This window comes from Alexandromys fortis, unplaced genomic scaffold (assembly GCF_014885135.2).
Source record: "Alexandromys fortis isolate MF-2015 unplaced genomic scaffold, M_Fortis_MF-2015_v1.1 scaffold_172, whole genome shotgun sequence".
Classification (NCBI taxonomy): Eukaryota; Metazoa; Chordata; class Mammalia; order Rodentia; family Cricetidae; genus Alexandromys; species Alexandromys fortis.
The window spans coordinates 2,476,129-2,496,653 of NW_026068061.1; the positions used below are offsets into that span (position 1 = coordinate 2,476,129).

Genomic DNA, 20,525 nt, shown 5'->3' on the forward strand with positions numbered 1-20,525 from the left:
CTATCTAATCCTCCTTCCATTGGCCTTCGCTATCTTCCCCTTCCTTCCCCCTCCTCCTCTCCTCTCCTCTTTGTGACCCACTGACTTTAGTTGGTGTTGCTTACGGGAGCATGGGTGAGGGGTTATTTATAGAAACATGGGTACCCTGCCCGCGGAGATACCACTGAAGAGGACCTGTCTATTTGACAAGCATCATCTCCACTGAAGGGGATGGGGGAATGGGTGCTGCATGTACCGCCCCACACGGCGGGGCGGGGTGCTGTCATGGCCTGGCAGCTGCAGTCAGCAGAACACCCGCAATAAGCTTCAGCCTGTCACATGGATACCCTTGCTCTTAACTCTCATGTGACAGGCCAAGCTCTCAGGCTCCTCATATTCTGTGGTTCATTACCTCTCCTTCATTCTGTATATCTGACTCCCCCTGTGTCTCATTGGCTGGTGAAATTCTTCACACCTCAGATTCTTCCCAAGTTCCTCTCTGCTCCCAGAAGTCCCACCTATTCTCTCCTGCCAAGCTATTGGCCCTTCAGCTCTTTATTAAACCAATCAGAAGGTGCTTTAGGCAGAAAGACATCTTCACAGTGTACAAAAAGATTATCCCATAACAGGATTATCCTGCCTGTGAGGTTCAAGGGAGTATAATCATCCATTTTAGGCACATGGTTCAATGACAGTGGACAGTCTTATAATATCAGACTCAAAATCCAGAAAGGGTCTGGTACCCCTAAATTCTTTATATCCGTTTTGTGGTCAGTCATCTTTTCATGCTCTCGGCCCTGGAAATCCCAAAGTCCTGTCCACTCTGCACCGTCTTCCAGGATGTCATAGAAATAGAATTGTGCCGTGTACAGCTTGTAGTATGTGACTTCCTTTACAGATGTTTTTAGACTCAGATACACTTCTGTATATATGTGAACATGTTCACATAAAGTGGCTGGGGTGTCCTGTTGGGAAAGAAGTCTTGGAGAAGGCACCAAGCCACACCCCAGCCTTCCCAGTTGTCTTGCGGAGGCAGCAGATCCCATCTGAGACATTTCAGCCCTGTTGGCCTCCACCAGAACAGATGAACCCTTCAGCTGAGCTGGATCAAGCTGTAAACCCCTAAGGGTTGAGAGAACACTGTCTTCTGCTCCCACATTCTGTGGTGGCTTGTCATACTGTGCTCTCAAAAATAGCAGCCGTGTTTTAGGTTGTCATTATCCACGGTCTTAATTTCCTCTAAGAAAGTTATTATCAACTTTAATAACAAAAAAGTTATAACAAATAAAAGAGATGGGAAACTGTTTTCCAAAACTTGTTCACCCCCATAAATAATTTGCTAAGTTACCATGATGTGCAGGGCAACAATCGAGTACTTCCTGTTTTTCTAAAAAATGGTGTCCCCCACCCCACCCTAAAAAAGTAACTAAACTCCCAAGTCTAAAAAGCAGAAAAAAATTAAATTTCACATCATGCTTAGTGAGTGACCACAATATTTATTCATTTATTTATTTTGGTTTTTTGGAGACAGGGTTTCTCTGCGTAAAAGCCCTAGCTGTCCTAGAACGAACTCTGCGGATCAGGCTGACCTTGAACTTACAGAGGTCCACTTACCTCTGCCTCCTGAGTGCTGGGATTAAAGATCTGCACCAGCACCACCACCTGGCTGCTTATACTTTTCTGGTTTTTTGTTTAGCCCCCTAGAAAACCCATCACAAAGCAGCACTGTGCCAAGTCCTGTATCTCACACACTTTTTAAAGAGGAGGTTGAAGATCTCAGTCTTACACAAAACTGCAGGCTTGTGAATATCAAAGGGCTTTTGAAAGTTAGTCAGCATGCTCTCCTCCAGGTGAGCATTTCCTCTCAGCATCCCTGTGATCAGGGAAGGCTCTGTAGCAGACACCAGGCTGTTTCCAGAGAAAGTTCCCCTGGTATCCCACTGGAGGCTACTACTCTATGGCCTGCTGTGACTCAGGGCCCTGCTTGTAGCCAGGAAGGAGACCTCCATGACTTGTTTTCCACACACCCACAGGCGGTGTATGGGTTAAACCCAATAGTGAAGTAAGAGAAGGAAGTTTGTCTGCTGTTCCTCCTGCTCGTGACCAGTGCGTCAAAGATGGATCTGCTTTGTTTAGAGGTGAAATGAGTCTTAGTCTTGTATATTTATCGCTCTAAGTTTCCCTCTTAAGTGAAATCTTACCCCGTGTGTGTGTGTGTGTGTGTGTGTGTGTGTGTGTGAACACACAAAAACCTACCAATGACCCAGTTAGAGAAAGAATGGCCTTAAACCTGTTAGCCCAAGTTTGAAATTTGAGGACGGGAAAGTGGAGGCAACTTTCTAACTCCTACGCTTATCTGTTCTGGTCATTTTAACCTTTGACTGGGAGTGGGAGTTCTGGAGGAGACCAGAAAAGGGATTTGGTTTGAAGACAACTATTCACAAAGAACCTCCAACTTAGACTTGGAACATTTCTTCCAAACATGGTTAGAAATATAGTCTTAGACACAGATGCTTCTCGTCAACTCTAAACTCCAGTCCCATGATGGTGCCATTCTACCTCTGGAAGACTTTTAATTAATTTTAAAAAAAAGCCAAACGAAATCAAGCTCTGGAAATACCCACGAATTCTACAGCTCCATACCATTGCATTTTGCAATTAAAGCTTATCATTTGTTAAAAATAAAAATGTTAAAAACAGGACAAATTTGTGACCCTGCTTTGACAGTTCTTTATAATATTAATAACTAGGCATTTATGGAGGGCTTATGTTAGGGTCTTAGAAAATTCCACACCAATTTAAGTAGAAATTAATGTCGTTCTGTTTTACAACTCAGCAAGTCACGACCCAGGCCTAAGGAAACAGATGTGCTCAAGGCCAGTGGTGAGTATGTCATGGGGCTGGGGGCTGGGCCGAAGTGGTCTGACTCCAACACTGATGTTTCTGTCCAAGCTCAAATCTGCTCCTCAGTTTTGAAAGTGTGTGTGTGTGTGTGTGTGTGTGTGTGTGTGTCTCAGAAGTGCTAGAATTGTGGGAAGGGCTGAGATGGAAGCTGTTAGACAGGAAGGGAAGGATCCTGTGAGGCTGTGCTGAAGTAGAGGTGAGTGAGGCTCCCCTTTCTGGAATCTTCTTGGCACGTCTTGCATTTCCAGCTCTTTTCCTGTATCGGTGCCTCGGTGTGTTCCTGTTGCTTCTACTTTAGCTCTGTTTCCTTGGTGTCCCTTCCGTCCTTACTCTCAAGACTCCTGGTCAGGAAGTGGTGGCACACGCCTTTAATTCCAGCGCTCGGGAGGCAGACACAGGTGGATCTCTGTGAGTTCAAGACCAGCCTGGTCTACAGAGTTCCAGTTCAGGCTCCAAAGCTACAGAAACCCTGTGTCGAAAATCAAAAAACAAACAAACAAACAAACAAAAAACAAACAAAACCCAGAAAAACCAAAACAAACAAACAAAAAACTCCTGGATGTCTGGAGTCTTGAGTCTCACCTGTTCTCTTTGCTCTAGCTTGTGTCTCATCTTTGTAGCCTCTAGAAACTCTGTAGTTTCTGAGTAAACCTATGACATTGCCCTGCCTAGTCATGGGAAACCCAAGACCCAGAATTTCTGCTCGTGGGCACTATGGGTCAATGCCTCCAGGTCTGAGGTTTGGGCTGCTGGGAGCGTGGGAGCTGCAGAGGACCCCTGAGTGAGAGGCTCCGGGGAGAGAGGAGTTGGGCCCAGCCCATGCTGTTTGGAGTGTGGGAGAGCTGTGTCTCTCACGGCCCTCGGTGTCATGGAAACCTGCTGACGCTGCAGTTCCTCTTGTGTGCGGTGACATGGACACAATTTTATTCACCAGAGTGCCCGCCAGACTGGGCCACACAGACAGGTCTTGGTCACAGTTATTTGCATGGGGCTCCACAGCCACACAGAGCACGTGAGCTTCCCAAAACGTATGGGGCCTTCCTGGAAAAAAAAAAAAGTTTCCAACAACAGAAAATTAAAGTATAAAATAAAAATAAATGTCAACTAAGTGCCTGAAAACCATGACAGCATGTCATCTAGTTAGCCACAAGTCAACTCATGTAAAGGTGATCTCGTGTGGAATTATCCCAGTGTTTGGCATGAGGGAAGGAGGTGAAATTACATGTGTGGAAGAATTTGAACGGGGGGAGGGGGGGGAGTCTCAAGTGGACAGCACACATCTTTAAAAGAACCACAGTGAGACAAAAGGGCTGTACCAAAGATAACCACGCGTTCCCCGAAAGTAAGCCCTTCCCTATTAAATAAAATCGCGCAAATTGCAGTCTTGGTTCAAGAGAATGTCTTGCAGAAGTCAGCCAGGGAATTGGGTGGTGGTTAGCACTGAGGCTTGGCTCTCTGCCAGCATGTCTAAAATTGAATCCAGCTCTATTTGCCACCTGATATGTGACCAGGATATCATAGCTGAAGGGGTCACCCTGTCCTCAGGACAACAGCAGTCCCTTGGTGGGGCTACTGCTTCTGAACAATCTTCTCTCCAGCAGAAATGGCGGCTATTCAAACTCAGCAATCCGATGCCCTGTTCAGCTAAATTCCCACCTCCTCCGCCTCAGCGATCCGATCCTTACACAATCTGCGCCCCCACATCCTTCACTGCCGGTCTCCAGGGTGCCTTCATTTGCATAAACATGCTCTGGTCAGCTCCCCGCACCCGCACCTGAGCATTGCCCTGGGTGTTTCTCTCCGCAGGGAATCCTTTTCCAGGATCCACAGGCCCTCGCCATCTTTCAGAGAGGTTTCCACCCACCGGGCCAGAGGAATTCGCAACACCTAGAGACCCCACTTGCTCTATTTCATTTTCTCCACCCAACAGTTTTTCTTCTGAAAATGTCTTTCCACGCTGGGAGTTTTTTCCACCTCTCTGCGTTTTGTTTGCCTGCCTCCCACCCGCCAGCCAGCATGCCAACTCTACCAGAACAGGGATTTACCGGTGCTTTAAACAGCATGGCCATTGTCTGTGACAAAGCTTGGAAGCTTGGTCGGTGGTCAGTAGCTAGGTGTTGAAATAACAGTTAAAATAATGAGCAAGGCACGGCCCATGGGAGGGAAATCGTGCAGGTTCTTAGGGGTCCAGGGGTTGGAAGTAAACTCATTTTCACCTAATCTCGGAGTCGCCAAGAAACATCTGCTTTGTGTATGTGTTTAATTAGGCTGTACCTCACTGCAAAAGAATCTGTGTCGTTTTCAAAGATGGGCCTGTATCTCTCTGCATCTACAAAGAGACATGTGAATATATTACAGAAAATTTTTATTTTATTTATTTTTTTTTGAAAAATTACGGCCTCCTCCCCGTTTCCCATTTCCCTCCCCCTCCTTCCACACATCTCCTTCTTCCCCCACTCCCCTACCCCTCTCCCCCTCCCCCCCACTCCATTCCCCCTCCCTCTCGAGAATGGTGAGCAGTCAAGGTTCCCTGCCCTACTGGAAGTCCAAGGTCCTCCCACTTCTATCCAGGACCAGGAAGGTGAGCATCCAAACAGGCTAGGCTCCCACACAGTCAGTTCATGTATTAGGATTGAAACCTAGTGCCATTGTCCTTGGCTTCTCATCAGCCTTCATTGTCCGCCACGTTCAGGGAATCCGGTTTCATCCCATGCTTATTCAGTCCCAGTCCCACTGGCCTTGGTGAGCTCCCAATAGATCAGTTCCACTGTCACAGCAGGTGGGTGCACCCCTTGTGGTCCTGACTTCCTTGCTCATGTTCTCCCTCCTTCTGCTCATTTGGGTCTTAAGAACTTAGTCCAGTGCTCCAATTTGGGTCTCTGTCTCTATCTCGTTCCATCGCCAGATGAAGGTTCTAAGGTGATATGTAAGATATTCATCAGTATGGCTATAGGATAGGGTCATTTCAGATTCCCTCTCCTCAGTTGTTCAAGGTACTAGCTGGGGACATCTCCCTGGACACCTGCGAGCCCCTCTAGAGTCAAGTCTCTTGCCAACCCTAAGATGGCTCCCTTAATTAGGATATATATTTCTCTGCTCCCGTGTCCACCCTTCCTTTATCCCAACCATCCCATTCCCCCAAGATCCCCCTAATCTCCCCTTCTCACGTTTCTCACCCCATTTCCCCTTGGCCCCATGCCACCTCACCCCAAGTTCCCAGTTTTTGCCCTTGTCTACCTCCCATATCCAGGCGGGTGACTATATGTTTTCCTTTGGGTTCACTTTCTTATTTAGCTTCTCTAGGATCACAAATTATATGCTCAATGTCCTTTATTTATGGCTAGAAACCAACTATGAGTGAGTACATCCCATGTTCATCTTTTTCAGAAAAATTTAAAAAAAAAAGCTTTAAAGGAAACAGTGGGGAGAAAACAAACGTTGAAAACTTCAGATGAAATGCGGGAAAGACTAATTATTACTGTCACAGAGCTTTGTCTTTCTGGGACTAGACAGCAAATTGAACTTTGAACTTCGTAAGAGCCAGTGAGAGTTACTAAAATCCTTAGAAGAAAGAAAGAGAAGGAAGGAAAGAAGGAAGGAAGGAAAGAAAGAAAGAAAGAAAGAAAGAAAGAAAGAAAGAAAGAAAGAAAATCTGTGCTTATTGCATTTTTGCCTGTTGTCTGTGAAACATCATATGTCCTATTTCGGCAGAACTGATATTTACTGATCAGATATACTCAACGGGATTACACAGTTCCACAAACGCACATGCTACCCCCACAACCTGGGCCATGTTAGAGGAGCCCAACCTGAATTAAGGACAGCCAAGGCCTCTGGGTGACGCTGCTTCTGATCTCACTTGGAAACTCACACCTGCATTGAATGTCCAGGCTCTCTCAAGGATGCTGAGGTTCACTTTCTCATGCTGCTTTCTTGGTCCTGGTCTGGGAAGTCACTCAACGGGCTAAGCTGTCCCTCCCCTGTGCACATACTTTCTGACGCTGTCCCTTGGGTGTCCTCTCTCTTCCTCCCCTCTTCTCGTTCACATGCATACTTGGCCACACACGTTGAAGGCAGTGTAGAACAGTTAAAAGCCTTGGCTTTGGAAAACTGGCTGAGTTGCTTAATAGCGGTGTGCCTTCGTTCCTTGTTGTGCCCACCTCTCAGAGTGGGAATGGGAATTAAACGCTTTTGAGAGCTTGGCACAGGGCAAGCACTATGTGAGCATTAGTGACCATTATAATCAAGTACCATTTCCCTTTAAAATGGCCCCCCTTACCATAGCGTGTGTTTATTCCTGTTGTCTTTTCCCTCTCTCTGTCTCGGAGTGAACCTGGAATTGCTTTCTGCTTTTCTGGTTCTTGCTTTGTCTAGTCTTGTTTGGAGACAGGGTCTCACTAATAGCCTGCCCAGGCTGGCTTGGGACTTGGATTGCTGCCTCAGACTCCTGAGAGCTAGGATTAGGCCGCACAGCAATGCCTTCAGCCCTTCTTTTCTTACAGAATGCCTCCCCATCCTTTACAGCCAGTCTTAGGCATTTTCCCCCACAGAAAGCCTTTCGTAAACATTTTTTCTGACTTACTGTGTATGGGTGTTTTGCCTCCGTGTATGTGTGTGCACCACGCATGTGCCAGGTGCTTAAAGAGTTCAGAAAAGGGACCCCAACCTGGTTCTCTGCAAGAGCAGTAAGCACCTTTAACTGCTAACTCTCTAGCTCCAGAAAAATCTTTCTTTGTTGACTTGCTTAAACTTTCCTCTGGGAGCACGTGGCTCTCTTTCGATGGCTTGTTTTGTTTCGTGGAGACAGGGTCTCATTTTGTAGCCCAGCCTGGCCTCAAACTTATAGCAATCCTAACTCAGTTCCCTCCCCAACTGCAGGGATGACAGACACAAGCCTCCATGCCCTGCTCTTTCCTTAGCACTCAGAATGCTTGGGAGGTGGTATCTGATTTCCTGCCTGTTTCCACAATGGACTGTAAGACAGAGACCACACGAAACCTTGTGACTCTGGCGTTGCGTATTTTCTTGCTATGTAGTGTTGTTCAGTTCGGTGGTTACAGAGTACAGCACCGATATTATGGAGAATGAGCAAGCAACAAACCAGCAGCCTCCAGCATTATGAGTCTCATGGTATCATACTAACCAGGCCAAGACTGAACAGAATTATTGACGCTTAGGACTTACTGCTTAAACAAATGCAGGTTGAACTCATCACGACAGAAGGTGATGTCCTATTTATGTTGCAGCAAATATTTCAGGTATGCAGTGTGAAGTGTTGGACCATTTCCCTTTCTGGATTTGAGCCCCATTTCTGTACTAGTTGTGAGATTTTGGGCAAATGGCTAAGTCTTCTCACGGTTCAGGGTTCCCATTTGAAACCGGACATTATGGTCCTCACCTCATGTCTCCCTCACGTGTCCTGTTATAAGTAGGCCAGATGATGTACACACATGTGCTTTGGCATGGCACACTATCCCACCCCCTGCAAATGCAGGATTGTAGCATTTGGGGTGAAATGGAGACTGAGAAGCTATAAGAGCTACAGGATTAACTAGAAATGGGTTAGCCGGAAATGGATTAGCCAGAAATGGGTTAATCAGAAATGTTATTACCTTAAATCGAGACTCCTTAGTCAAGCAACCTATACATTTCCACTTGTCAGTCAGACCAGTTCAGTCAGTGTTGAGGAGTGGTCTCTGTGTAGACCCTGCACATGCCCTGACTCAAGAAAGCAATGTCTGTGGACCCCAGACCCGGGACATTCCATCGGAGCATGCTTGGGATTTCTAGAAATGAAGGTGACTTTATCATTATCTCTAAGGTGGGTGGGGACAGGGATAAATATTAGGGACAAAGACCATCTTCCTGATTCTAAACCCAGGTCTGTGTGATTATGACTATTTTTACATGGCAACTGAACCAAGAAAACTTCCCCGGACGCCAACTAGCTGACTAACGAAGGCTCCACCCCGGTCCTCCTCTCACGGTTCTTTGCTGCTTTCTGGTTTTACTGTGAGGATAACAAAAGGAAACCACAGCACTTCCATCAGAAATCAGAACGTGCCCAAGAATAGCTAACAGACTGCATGCAGTGTTCCCAGCTAGCTCTCAAAGCCAAACGTGGGTTGGTTTCGTCTCTAAAGTGCCAGTGTGCCTTTTCCCTTCCAGTGGGAGCTCTCTGAAGGGAACGTTCAGCTGTGATGAATAATAGCCCCTCCAGAGAAACCAGTGTGCAACATACATTTGGTCCCACTGCGTGGAACACCACGCCTGTCACCAAATGATGACGGGTCTCTAGCCATTAAATGACATAGATATATATTTGTCATTTGGCTCTTTTCCAAGTCTTAGGTGCTAGAGAAATAAAACACTTTTTACTGTTTGTAGCGCCAATGATATCCTTAAGGTATTTTTAAATCTCTTTTTATTTTACTAATTATAAATAAAAAATTTAAATTTTATTTTTTAAATCCCCCCTTCTTTATTAACGTTTACATTACATTCTTTAACTCCTTAAATACATCATAATAAATGACAATGTTCTTTCCAACATAAACTTGCTCTATGCAGACAATATTTTCATCAATGAATCTTTAAAAATACTACCATTACCTCACAGACAAGGATAGTAATAGTTAACTTTTTCTAAATACTGCCATTCTCATATCATAGATGAGGAAACAGGGATTTAGAGCAGTTAGCTTTTCTAACATGGCATACCACAGTTTGAACCTAGATCTGTATTTTCAATTATTTTTTCTATGTAAAAAGCCACAAAAGCAGTGTTCAGTTATTTCTACCCACCACCCAATAGAATCATAACTTTTGTTAGTGGCTCTCAATAATTATTGCCAAAACCTTTTATTTTTTATTTTCATAGTTTATTTTATGTGACATGCATGTGTGCATATGTGTGTGTATGTGTTAGGGGAACAGACAACAACAACCTGGTGCTGTTTTCCGACACCACTTTAATTTGACAGGGCTTCTCACAGCCTGAGCTCAACAGTCAGGCTAGACTCTTTGGCCTGCGAACCCTAGAGATCTACCTGTTTCTGTCTCTCCCGCCCTGGGACTCCAAACCTCCTCTTAGGTGGGTTCTGGGCATTGGACTCAGATCCTTGTGTTTGCAATCAAGCATTTTACCAACTGATCTATGTTCTCAGACCCCGAGACATTTACATTTTAAATTCAGAATATTATTTTGAAGCAAACAAGAGATAATAGGGACAAACATCCAACTTTCGGTGCTGTTTAATGTTTGTGTTAGATCTAAATATTTATTGAAGATAGTGTCATCTGGCCACTGGTTTAACCCTATAAATTTTGGTCTGTCTTTCTGACTTCACTCTTCCTTTATCACCCCTACACTGAAAGCTCAAGTTGAAACTGCAGTTAGATGGCTCGGATTCAAAAGACACTTTAAGCATCCCATTGAGCCAGCAAATTAAAGGAGATATTGTTTATAATTTGAAAAACTGGCTTGAACAGACAATACATAAACAAGCAATAGAAACCAATAAAGGTACTCAGCACTTAGTCACCAGAGAAGTGCAAATGAACGCCATGATGGTATAGCAATACACACTCACCAAATGGCCAAGATAAAATAAACCAGCAAAATTAAAGACCCAAACTCAGTAATGAAACAAACGAACCAGGGATGATGTCAGACACTGGCAGGATACGACACAGGACTCTGCGACCCCCCATCTCACCACCCTTACATGAAGCATCCCTTCCTTCTTCCACTGAAAGATTCTCACGGTTTCGTTCACACCCTGTTTTACCGTCATGAATAGTCTTTGATGCTTTTCTAGGAAAGAATGGAGAAAGCCTAACTCGCTGAGGATTTTGAATCGAAAGGCATTTCCCCACTGCTTTCCAGTACCTAGTATTGCCTTTGAGCAAGCTGCAGCTCTCTTAACTCTTGTTCTACATACTGTGAACTTGAAAGGCCTGGTGGCATGGTAGGGTTTCCTCTTACGTGTTGCGCTAGAATTTTAAAATGATTTGCCTAGAGGTTCCTTGACTCTCTCCCTGACTCTTTGTTCCTCTCTGTGTGTTTATGTTCACTTAGCTTATGCACGTTTCTGGCTAGCTTTTTGTTTTGTTTTGTTTTAACTTAAATTAATCTGTTTCTGTTTGTCTATGCTTTTCATTGGGGCTTTTAACTTTCTTCCTATATATCTTACTTTCCTGCTGGCTGTTGGCTGCCTGGCTTCTGGTGCCAGGGGTGCCCCCCTCTTTCTCTTCACTCTCTCCTCTCTTCTTCCTCTCATTCTTCTCTTCTGAGACTTGATTTCTCCTCCTATTTATTCTCTCTGCCTTCCAGCCCCACCCATCTTTTCTCTGACTAACTATTGGCCGTTCGGCTCTTTATTAAACCAATCCGATATCTTAGGCAGGCTAAGTCAAACAGTAACCCATCTTTACACAGTTAAACAAGTGCATCACAAACAAATGTAACAATCTTTACATAGTTAAATATGCCACAAAAATCATACATAATTTTGCTCACGGAAAGGGCAAGTGGTAGATGTAGAAGAAAACTGTCAAATTCTAGTTTAATTGTGTCCTACAGAGAAGACGTTGAGGAGGCAGACCTCAGTCACGAAGCTTCATGGATTACAGTAAAGTAAGAACACAGTTGGTTCTGAGTGGTCAACAGACTTGCTTTCCAAACCATTGTTAAGAAAATTATTCTCTGAGAGAATATTTAAAGCACACTGGTGTCTCCAGGACCACCTTAAGAAACCCGAATTTGTTATGTAGCATCCAAGCTTCCTAATGGGTTCCATTCCTTCTTTGTTTTAACTATTGTGCCGAAGAGCCACGCAGCGAAAAGCACGTGGTTGCTCCAGAATTCTGTGGACTGCTGGGATTTATTTTTTTCCTTTTCACCTCTTGGGTAATTAAAGCTGCAGTATGTCTGCACCACAAAAATGAAAATACTATTCCTCAGCGTTGCTTTTTCTGTCTTGTTAGCAAAAAGTCTTCCAAATATATGTTCAGAAAAGTTTTTCAGGACGTATTGAATTAATGGAGGCACTTAAAGGAAATGACACTGTAGACACCATCAAAGGCTGCTGACTCTCATGGACAGTATTTGCCATCAAACCCTTTGTCATAGCAGCCTCATTAAATCATCAGCCTTAATTTTGTCTTGTTTTTTTTTTCTCCCTTTCCTATTTCCTCATCATTATTTATTAGTGACCCCAATTCTTCAAGGCAGGTTTTTGGTCTTTGTTCTTTGCTGGATTGCTGTCTGATTATTTGGGGGAGGGGCAGAACTGGAGTATCACCACAGTGCTGGCCTGCCATCACGCAGGAGCTTAGAGAACCGATCACTGATTGACGAGCCTCTCATTTTAAAGGGAATCACTCAGGTGCCTTACTTCTTTGTACAGCGTGATTTTCTGCCCAGTGAGGTAGTGCCCGAAAGTTGTCACATGCCTAATGATGATTCCTATTATATCAGAAAAGGAATTGAGGCTTCCATTTTAACTCGCATCATTAGATATGTTAAAATAGATTATAGCTGGAACACGCACTGTAAGGGCATGGGGAGCAAGGCACACACGAGGACAAAGCCATCCTGGTTAATACCATGCAGCCCTTCTTGCTCTCAGCTGCATATTAAATCTACCTGGGGGCTTTGAAGCCAATACCTAGAGGTGGGCTCCATTCCAGATTCACTGAAACAGGATCTCCGGGGTGTGACCTGAGACTTGGCATATGTTTAAGTTACCAGGTGTTCCTGCTGCATTGTAGGGGTTAAAAACAACTGATGCTGGACAAGGTGGTTCCATAATGAACAGGAATAATGAAGCTTCCCTCGTCCCAGCGTTGGGTCAGGTGCATTATATTGTGGGAGAAGACATAGAGAAACAGGAGACACAGATTTTCCTATTCTGTCTAAGAGAAGGAGCTGAGGGCTCACAAAGCCATGTGTGCCAGGGCTCGTACAAGGACTTTGGAAAGGAAATCCCGTTGTTGGAGGGGGAAAAAGAGGCATTAAAGATACTGTCTGGAGCCTCTCCCGGAGTAGGAGGTGAACACTTGGGCGAATGGATGGAAAGCAATGGGGCGGGGGCGTGGGCGGGGCTTAGAGAATACTAAGGGGACTGTCCTGTGACTGGGTTAGACTGGGTCTACTTCACTCCCCTTCCCACCACCCTTCAACAAGCGCTTTGCATTCATTTTTTGCTGGGATGCTTCTGAAATATCATTACAGACAGGGAAACTGGCCAGCAGAGAATTGGGGAGCTTGTTCAGTGCCAGGGAACTGGACTCGATTACCCAGGTGGCCTGGTCTTAGGTGACCAAAGAGGAGGAACACTCACCACAGCTGTGATAACGGGAAGGAGAGAGTCTTGGGGACAAGGGGGAGACACAGCAGCAAATTGTCCTGCACTGTAAGGGCAGCTGAAGCCTTTTCGAGAGCCCAGCGGAGGGTGGCAGGTTCCGAAGCCTTCAGACCTGGGTCAGGAGGTCCAAAGCCACTTACAGTGACATTCTTTCACGTTCCTGGGGCACAGTTGTGGGTAAGGCAGGGCCCTCTAACATGTCAACATGGTTTTCTAGAGGATACAAATATTTTAATTTTGAATAGCATTCGTGATCTTTCCTATTATTGTATAAGTCTTACCTAATGTCAAGCGACATATATCTCGAGACTTCCTTGCCCCTTATGTGACCCTGAATCTGGAGGGAGGCATTTTGGCTCCTGAAGCAAACAGCGGGAAATAATTCATGATATGGTTCACAGATGGTCATCATTAACGGTGGATACCATCTGGCAGCTTCTCACTTTAAATCGTTCCTCTTGCTAAGCAGATATTAAACTTTCACAATCTTCGCCTAGAGATTTGGGTCCTCCAGATCTCCATGCTTCGGGCCTCGTTCCTTTCCCGTGTGTGACTCCTGTCCATCCTTGCTCCAGACATCTCAGGCACGGATTAGGTGTGTATGCTGTACATGCACATCAGAGTGAGAACAGGTAAGAGCTTAGTGACTTCCTTCTCAGGGTTGTGGAATAACGTCCAAGTATCACTTCTTATTCTGGCACCCAAGAGGCTCATATATTTGAATGCTTAGTCACCAGGGAACAGCACTATCTATAGGGATTAGGAGGTGTGCCTTTGTTGGAGTAGGTGTAGTCTTGTTGGAGGATGTCTGCCACTGGGGGTGGGCTTTGAGGTTTCGAAAGCCCATGCCAGACCCAAGTGCCCCCGCCACCTCTGGATCAGGATGTAAATCTCAGTTACTGCTCCAGCACTGAGCGTTACCAGGCCCCTGACACCTCTGACATTGAAGCAAGCTTCCAGTTAAATGCTTGTTTTTGTAAAAGTTTTCATGGACATGGTGTCTTTTCATAGCATAAACATTTCAAAGTCATCTATGTTGCGGTGAATCCATTAAGGGGCTCAGAAAGGATAGGAATATGGTGGGTAACAAGGTGGCATGGATATAATTTGAACTCAGACATGTGACGTTAAGGTTGAAAGTTTCTTCCCACCATGAAGCACGATTAATAAAATCTCAGGGTCAGAAACTGGGGTTCAATCTGAAGATCCATAAAACAGCCAGCTACTGGCTCTTACCTCAACCTCAATCTGAAATAGAGATCCTGCCTCCTGGAATCTCAGAAGGAGACTGCATCTGAGAGCTGCCTCTCCTGGTATTATATTCCTCTCTAGGGCTGGGATCAAAGGCGTTCAACACTGGGATTAAAGGCATGCACCTCCTGATTTCTATGGCAACTAGGGTGGCTACTGGGATTAAAGGTGTGTGTTACCATTCCTGGTCTGTAAGGCTGACCAGTGGGACTATTTTACACTCAGATCTTCAGGCAGTCTTCATTTCTTAAAATACATTTGAAATGCCACCACACCACTATATTTCTCTAACTACCCAGGGACCATGTACACTACAGAGAGGCCCCAGCCTTGGCCCTTGTCTTTCACTTAACTGTTGATGGGGCTGGCTTGTAGGTAGATACATGGGAACTCATTGATGAAATCAGATTAAGGCCAAACAAGATGAAGAGCAAGCTAAAGTGGACCAGTTTTCTTCAGACAGTGTTTGGGACTTATCACTAGGAAGATTACTCAAGATGAAATTTCTATTGCTATGATTTTTCTTTTAGTATTTTCATTTTGGGTAGATGTTATAAAACATGTAAAATATTGAAATGATACAAAAGGGGACTCGCTTCTCAGGATCTTGGGAGAGAAAAGATTGCCTCTGGAAGGTTCAACTGAAGAGACTTCAATGAAAGGACTGTTTACAGTGGTACACACAAGGTAAGTGGAGGAACAGGGACATGGAGAATTCCCTAGCCAACAGCCCAAAGAAGGAAGTGTTAGTGTGGTTCAGTTTGAGTTGGGAAAGAGCTAATTGGAGACAAATGTATATATTGCTAGAGCCCCAGTTCCAAAGAAGGAGGGAGCCTGGAAGGAGATCCTGCCTTTCTTCTCACTATAAGACCTCTTGCTGGGACTCCCATTGGCCAAAACCAAGAAGTCAACCATCAAGGTAGGAATAGACTGTGTCTTCTATGGAAGATACAAAAGCCTATGAGAGCAGGAGGGGGTGGTACTGGGGTTGAGTGTGACCCTCCGAACAGCTGCCCATAGGACCGTTGAGCTCTCTTCCCAGATCCCCAAGGGAACTAGTAGCCTTTTCTTTAGACCCTTCCAGAAACCGTATCTGCACACTCAACCTGCACGTGTATCAACCCATATCTATATAAAAAGTAATGAACACCTTTACTTTTCACTAGCCCCCGCCCCTTGTCACCAACCACTGTGTCTTAGATTTGGGTCCCCTGTAGCATCCATGGAGCTCCTTGAAGTTGGAAATAAAAGTTTCTAGATGTATAGTCCTCAGGTAGACCGCATCAGTATCCCTCAGGAGCATGCTCATAGTATAAGGAATTAGGAAGTGTGGGTGAGGCCCAGAAACTAAGGATCCCACTTAGAGGAGTCCCACTTGATCAGGGGTATTAACTGCACACGTGTTCGTGTACCCTGAATCTACGGCCAGAGACCCAATACTGTAGCATTAATTCTAATTGTTCTTAATAATAAAAACCTGGCGTTGCATATTGGAGTAAATGCTGAAAGATCAGAGAGACAAAGGAGCAAGCCACAGCCACCTTACGAACTTCTCAGCTGAAAAGGGGCCAAACTCCTGTCTTGGCCCTGCCTTATGGCTTCCTCTCTCTGCCCAGCCATATCATTTCCTGTTTCCTCCTCCCAGCTGCTGGGATTAAAGGTGTGTGCCACCACTGCCTGGCCTCTATGGATAACTAGTGGCTAGCTCCTCACTCTGATCTCCGGACAGGCTTTATTTGCTAGATCACAAACAATATGTCACCACATGCAGCATCTGCCCGTGTGACCATGTGCTTACAGGGTAAGGAACACAAAGGGCAGCAAGCATCCGTTTAAGCTTTGGTAGCGGCTGTCAATGCAAATGAGAATGGGCAATCAGCATGGTTCCTGACACATCCTTTTCATGTCTTCTCTTCTATTTGGTTTGTTGGACTGAGATACTGTGTTTTAATGTCTGGTTGAGTCTGTGATGTAATCCAAGCTAAGTGTAATTATGAAGAATCATAGTTAACACACACAGGCAGCAGCTTGGCATCTATAGCAAGCCTGGCTATCTGCCCTGACTCTGTAAGTCACTGGCTCCCGCAGGAAGGCCCTGCTGGGCACTTCTCACTGTTTTTTCATCTGGGTCTCAAACATCTTTAGCATATGACAGTGACTGCCCCATAAAATGAATCCCTTATCTTTTGGAAGCTGGCTAAACAGTCCCAGGCTTGGGAGGCACCGGTTTAGTGTCTCTAGGGTTTGCTTTGTGTTTTGTTTCACTTACCCATGGAAGGGCAGATCTACCGGCTTGTGTGGTCTCACATTACAGCAGAAAACAATATATGAGTTGGGGCCCCTGAAGGGTGAAGTCACAGTTCCTGAACTCTGGTACTTTTAAAAAGTGCCCCAAGAGACTCTAATATGCATATAGGCTGGAAAACCCTGGTTTATGGACACCTACTACCTTCCTGTCATGAGCTGTTGGGTTTCAGCTCAAGGTTCTTTTGAGAGTAGTGCTATGAGGACTCAGTGCCCTTCTCCCCAGAGATGGATGAGTGACCAGACCAAGCAAGAGAATTGTTTTTATAATGATTCTTTACTAGCAATTTTAATATCCAATGCATCAATGGGGGTTACAATCTTCATAGGCATGGGGGATTGATAATGGGTAACACACAGGCAATTTAATATCACAACTATCAATCCTACTAATCCTAATACGTAAAACCAATTTCTAACTTCCATTTGACTTATCTATTATCTATAAAACTCTTCTTAACCTCAATAACAACTTATCAATTTATGTTTCCTAATCTTATTAATTATCCATAAAATAAAACACTTCTTAACCTTAATACAACTTATAAATGAACAATTCCTAATCTTATCAATTGTCCATAAAATCTCTTAACATTTAACACACTAAACACATGCATAACATTTCACACATCAAACATACATATTAACACATCTATGCTCTTCTCTTAACATCCACACACACATTAAATAGCATCATACAAACCTGATATTCTTCTGCAGTCCTGAAAAGGACTTTTGGGTTTCTTCAGGCTGGATGCCTGATTGCACTGGGGCTTGACAGCGAGGCTCAACTCTTGACCGTGCGGTCTGCAATCAGGAGATAAGGTGTTCGTTGTCTCAGGCTGGTACCTGGTGCTGGATCAACTCTTGACCGCATAGTCTGTGGTCTGGTGCTAGTCTTACCTCAAAATGCAGGGCCTTTGGACTTTGCTCTTAGGTGACCGAGTCTCAGGAGACAAGGCTTTAGCTCTCTGGTAGCGAGCCTCTGCTTTCGGGTGACAGACATTCAACGTTCTGCTCTCAGGAAATGAGGCTTAGCCCTCAGGAGGCAAAGCATTAAATGTTTCTGCTTTCGGGAGGCAGGGCACCTGAGGATCTTGCTCCAAGGCTGCCAGGGCCATCGGGAAAGTGAGATAACTGCCTTGCGCCTGCCCTCTCTTTTTATGCAGTTTGAAACTGCCTCTCGTCTGATCCTTCTGATAACCAGATGTCCTAAGTTATCGATACCGACAGAGCACAGAGGAGTGAGGTCCCCGGTCATGTCCATGTTTCTGGTAAACATGTTTACACCAAGTCTGTATTGACTGGGTACAGAAGGGTGAGGCCCCTCTTTGTGTCTTACTGGAAAACATGTTTACCTCAAAATGACGAGGGTGTTTTTCCTACATTTTTTTTTTTAACATTTCCTCTTAGTAATTTTCCACACCACACACAAGAAGAAACGCTTTTACACTACACCAAGTTGCACTCATTCTTATTCTATAAATTTCCTGTTCTAGCTACACTACAGATTTCCCTCTTTATTTATTCATTCAGAGGGATCTGTTTCCATGGTCATTGCACTTCCAAGTGTGTGTAGATGCTAAACAAGTATTTCCTTTTGCCCTTGATACCACTGTGTTGGTTTGAATGAAAATGGCTCCCATAGACCCATAGAGAGTGACACTAATTGGAAGGATTAGGACCTGTGGCCTTGTGGAGTAGGAGTGGCCTTATTGGAGGACGTGTGTCACAGGGGTGGACTTAGAAGTTTCAAAGATTCAAGCCACGACCTGTCTCTCTCTCGTTCTGCTAATAACAGATCTGGATGTAGAACCCTCAAACTCCTTCTCCAGCACGTGTATGCCTGCATGCAGTCATGTTTCTGGTCGTGACAATGGACTGAACCTCTGAAAGAGTTAGCCAGCCCCAAATAAACATTGAAGATTTGCTGTGGTTGTGGGGTCAGCTGTGATAAGCTAAGTCTGGGCAGGCTACCCAGAGGAAGTTCTTTACTTCCAACCATTATCACCTGGGACTCTGGCCATCGATGAATTTAAATGGAGTCTGGAGTCTCAGTAGTTTACCCCGAGACAATACCGGGCTAAAAGAGGAACCACAGGCTGAGATAGCCTGACCCCCACCCAAGAGCAGACCATTCAAAGGAAACGCCAGGCATTCTAACCGCTATAGATAAGATCACCTGCCAGCGTACCTCAACAGGACACCCCTAGACAGATGTCAGCCAATCAGAGGTCCTGAACCTCAAAACCCCTCATCCCCACCTTTACTACTATAAAAAACCCAATTCTAATTGAGCTCAGGGCTCTCCGTTTATTCCAACACATTGGACATGCGGAGAGACCAAGTTTGCAAACGTAATTAAAATAAAGGCTCTTTGTTTTTACATATGGGACTCCGTCTCCTTCGTTGGTTTTTGTGGGGACCCGGATTTGGGCATAACAGTGGTCATGGCATCTCTTCCCAGCAATAAAACATTGACTAAGACACCACTTCACAGAAGTACAAATCAAAGCCCCAAGAGCAAATTAACATCGCCAAGTCATAAGCCAATATGATGGGCTTTAATTAACGTGGAATTCTAACCTCATATTCCATCATTGGTACCACACCCTCGAGCCTCAGAGTCCTCTTCAACACAAAAGGAACAGATGGTGCTTCTATCCTTAGACTGCTCTGAGAATTAAATAACACAACACACCAACAGTGTGGTTATGCGTAGTAGGTGTCAGTATTGTTAACATTAATGACCCATGTATAACACGGATTTTGAAGACTATTGCGTTGAGAAAGACAGGCTAGAATTAGGATGTTGCAGAAGTTTCTCATGATAGAGCATGGGGAAATTGATGTCTGGGTAATTGTTAAAGACGATTGTGGAAAAAAAATCAATGTAGAATAACCTACTTCTATGCTGAAATTGTGCTACTTGTTGAGGTTTAGGGAGTGAATAAACAGTGTTCCCCCATGCACTTCTGAATTTAGAAATAGTTAAACAGCCACTACAATACTACAAAGATCTCCCATCAAAGGGAACATTTTGCTACGGATAAAAGCTGACTTGGCTATAATTCGGGTTCTTAGAGAAGCTAAATAAGAAGGAGAACCCAAAGAAAAACATATAGGCATCCTCCTGAATATTAACCTTCATCAGGCGATGAAAGAAGACAGAGACAGAGACCCACATTGGAGCACTGGACTGAAATCTCAAGGTCCAAATCAGGAGCAGAAGGAGAGCGAACATGAGCAAGGAACTCAGGACCGCGAGGGGTGCACCCACACACTGAGACAATGGAGATGCTCTATCGGGAACTCACCAATGCCTTAAGAATCCTGGATTCGTCTCTTAAAGAGTCTATCAGACTTTTGTTGTCAAGCCACTTAAGACCAAGGAAAACTACTAATCCCAGAAGGATCCATAGATGTGGGGTGCTAGACACCTCTTGTAGGATCTCCCACATGGCACACTCAAAAAGGTTATTGAAATTGGGAGAGGTTATATTGTCAGACATTTTATTTATAAAAGGAAAAAAAAATTTTTACCTGTAATGACTGGTTCCTGCCAGAGGTGGCGAAAGAGTCCACTTGAATCCACGTGGAGAATTGATCTGAAATGAACCTCAAGACTGAAATTTATACAAATGACCCCTTGGGGCCCAATGTGGCGGTTTGTGTTGTAAAACCGCAAATATTTAAGCTTCCCTGTTCAGTTCCAAA

The 20,525-nt window shown here is 44.7% G+C and overlaps 1 long non-coding RNA gene across 2 annotated transcripts; it reads left to right on the plus strand.

Annotated features, from left to right (window-relative positions):
* Positions 1-3,012: 3,012 nt before the first annotated feature.
* Positions 3,013-19,095, plus strand: LOC126487438 (uncharacterized). 2 transcript variants are annotated; one of them, XR_007588384.1, is made up of 4 exons: positions 3,013-3,079; positions 13,751-13,885; positions 15,108-15,191; positions 15,312-15,420. It is a non-coding gene; the product is annotated as an uncharacterized lncRNA (long non-coding RNA). The 2 variants fall into 2 exon arrangements; XR_007588385.1 differs by lacking the exon at positions 3,013-3,079 and adding an exon at positions 18,610-19,095 and having other exon boundaries at positions 13,078-13,885; positions 15,312-15,423.
* Positions 19,096-20,525: the final 1,430 nt, after the last annotated feature.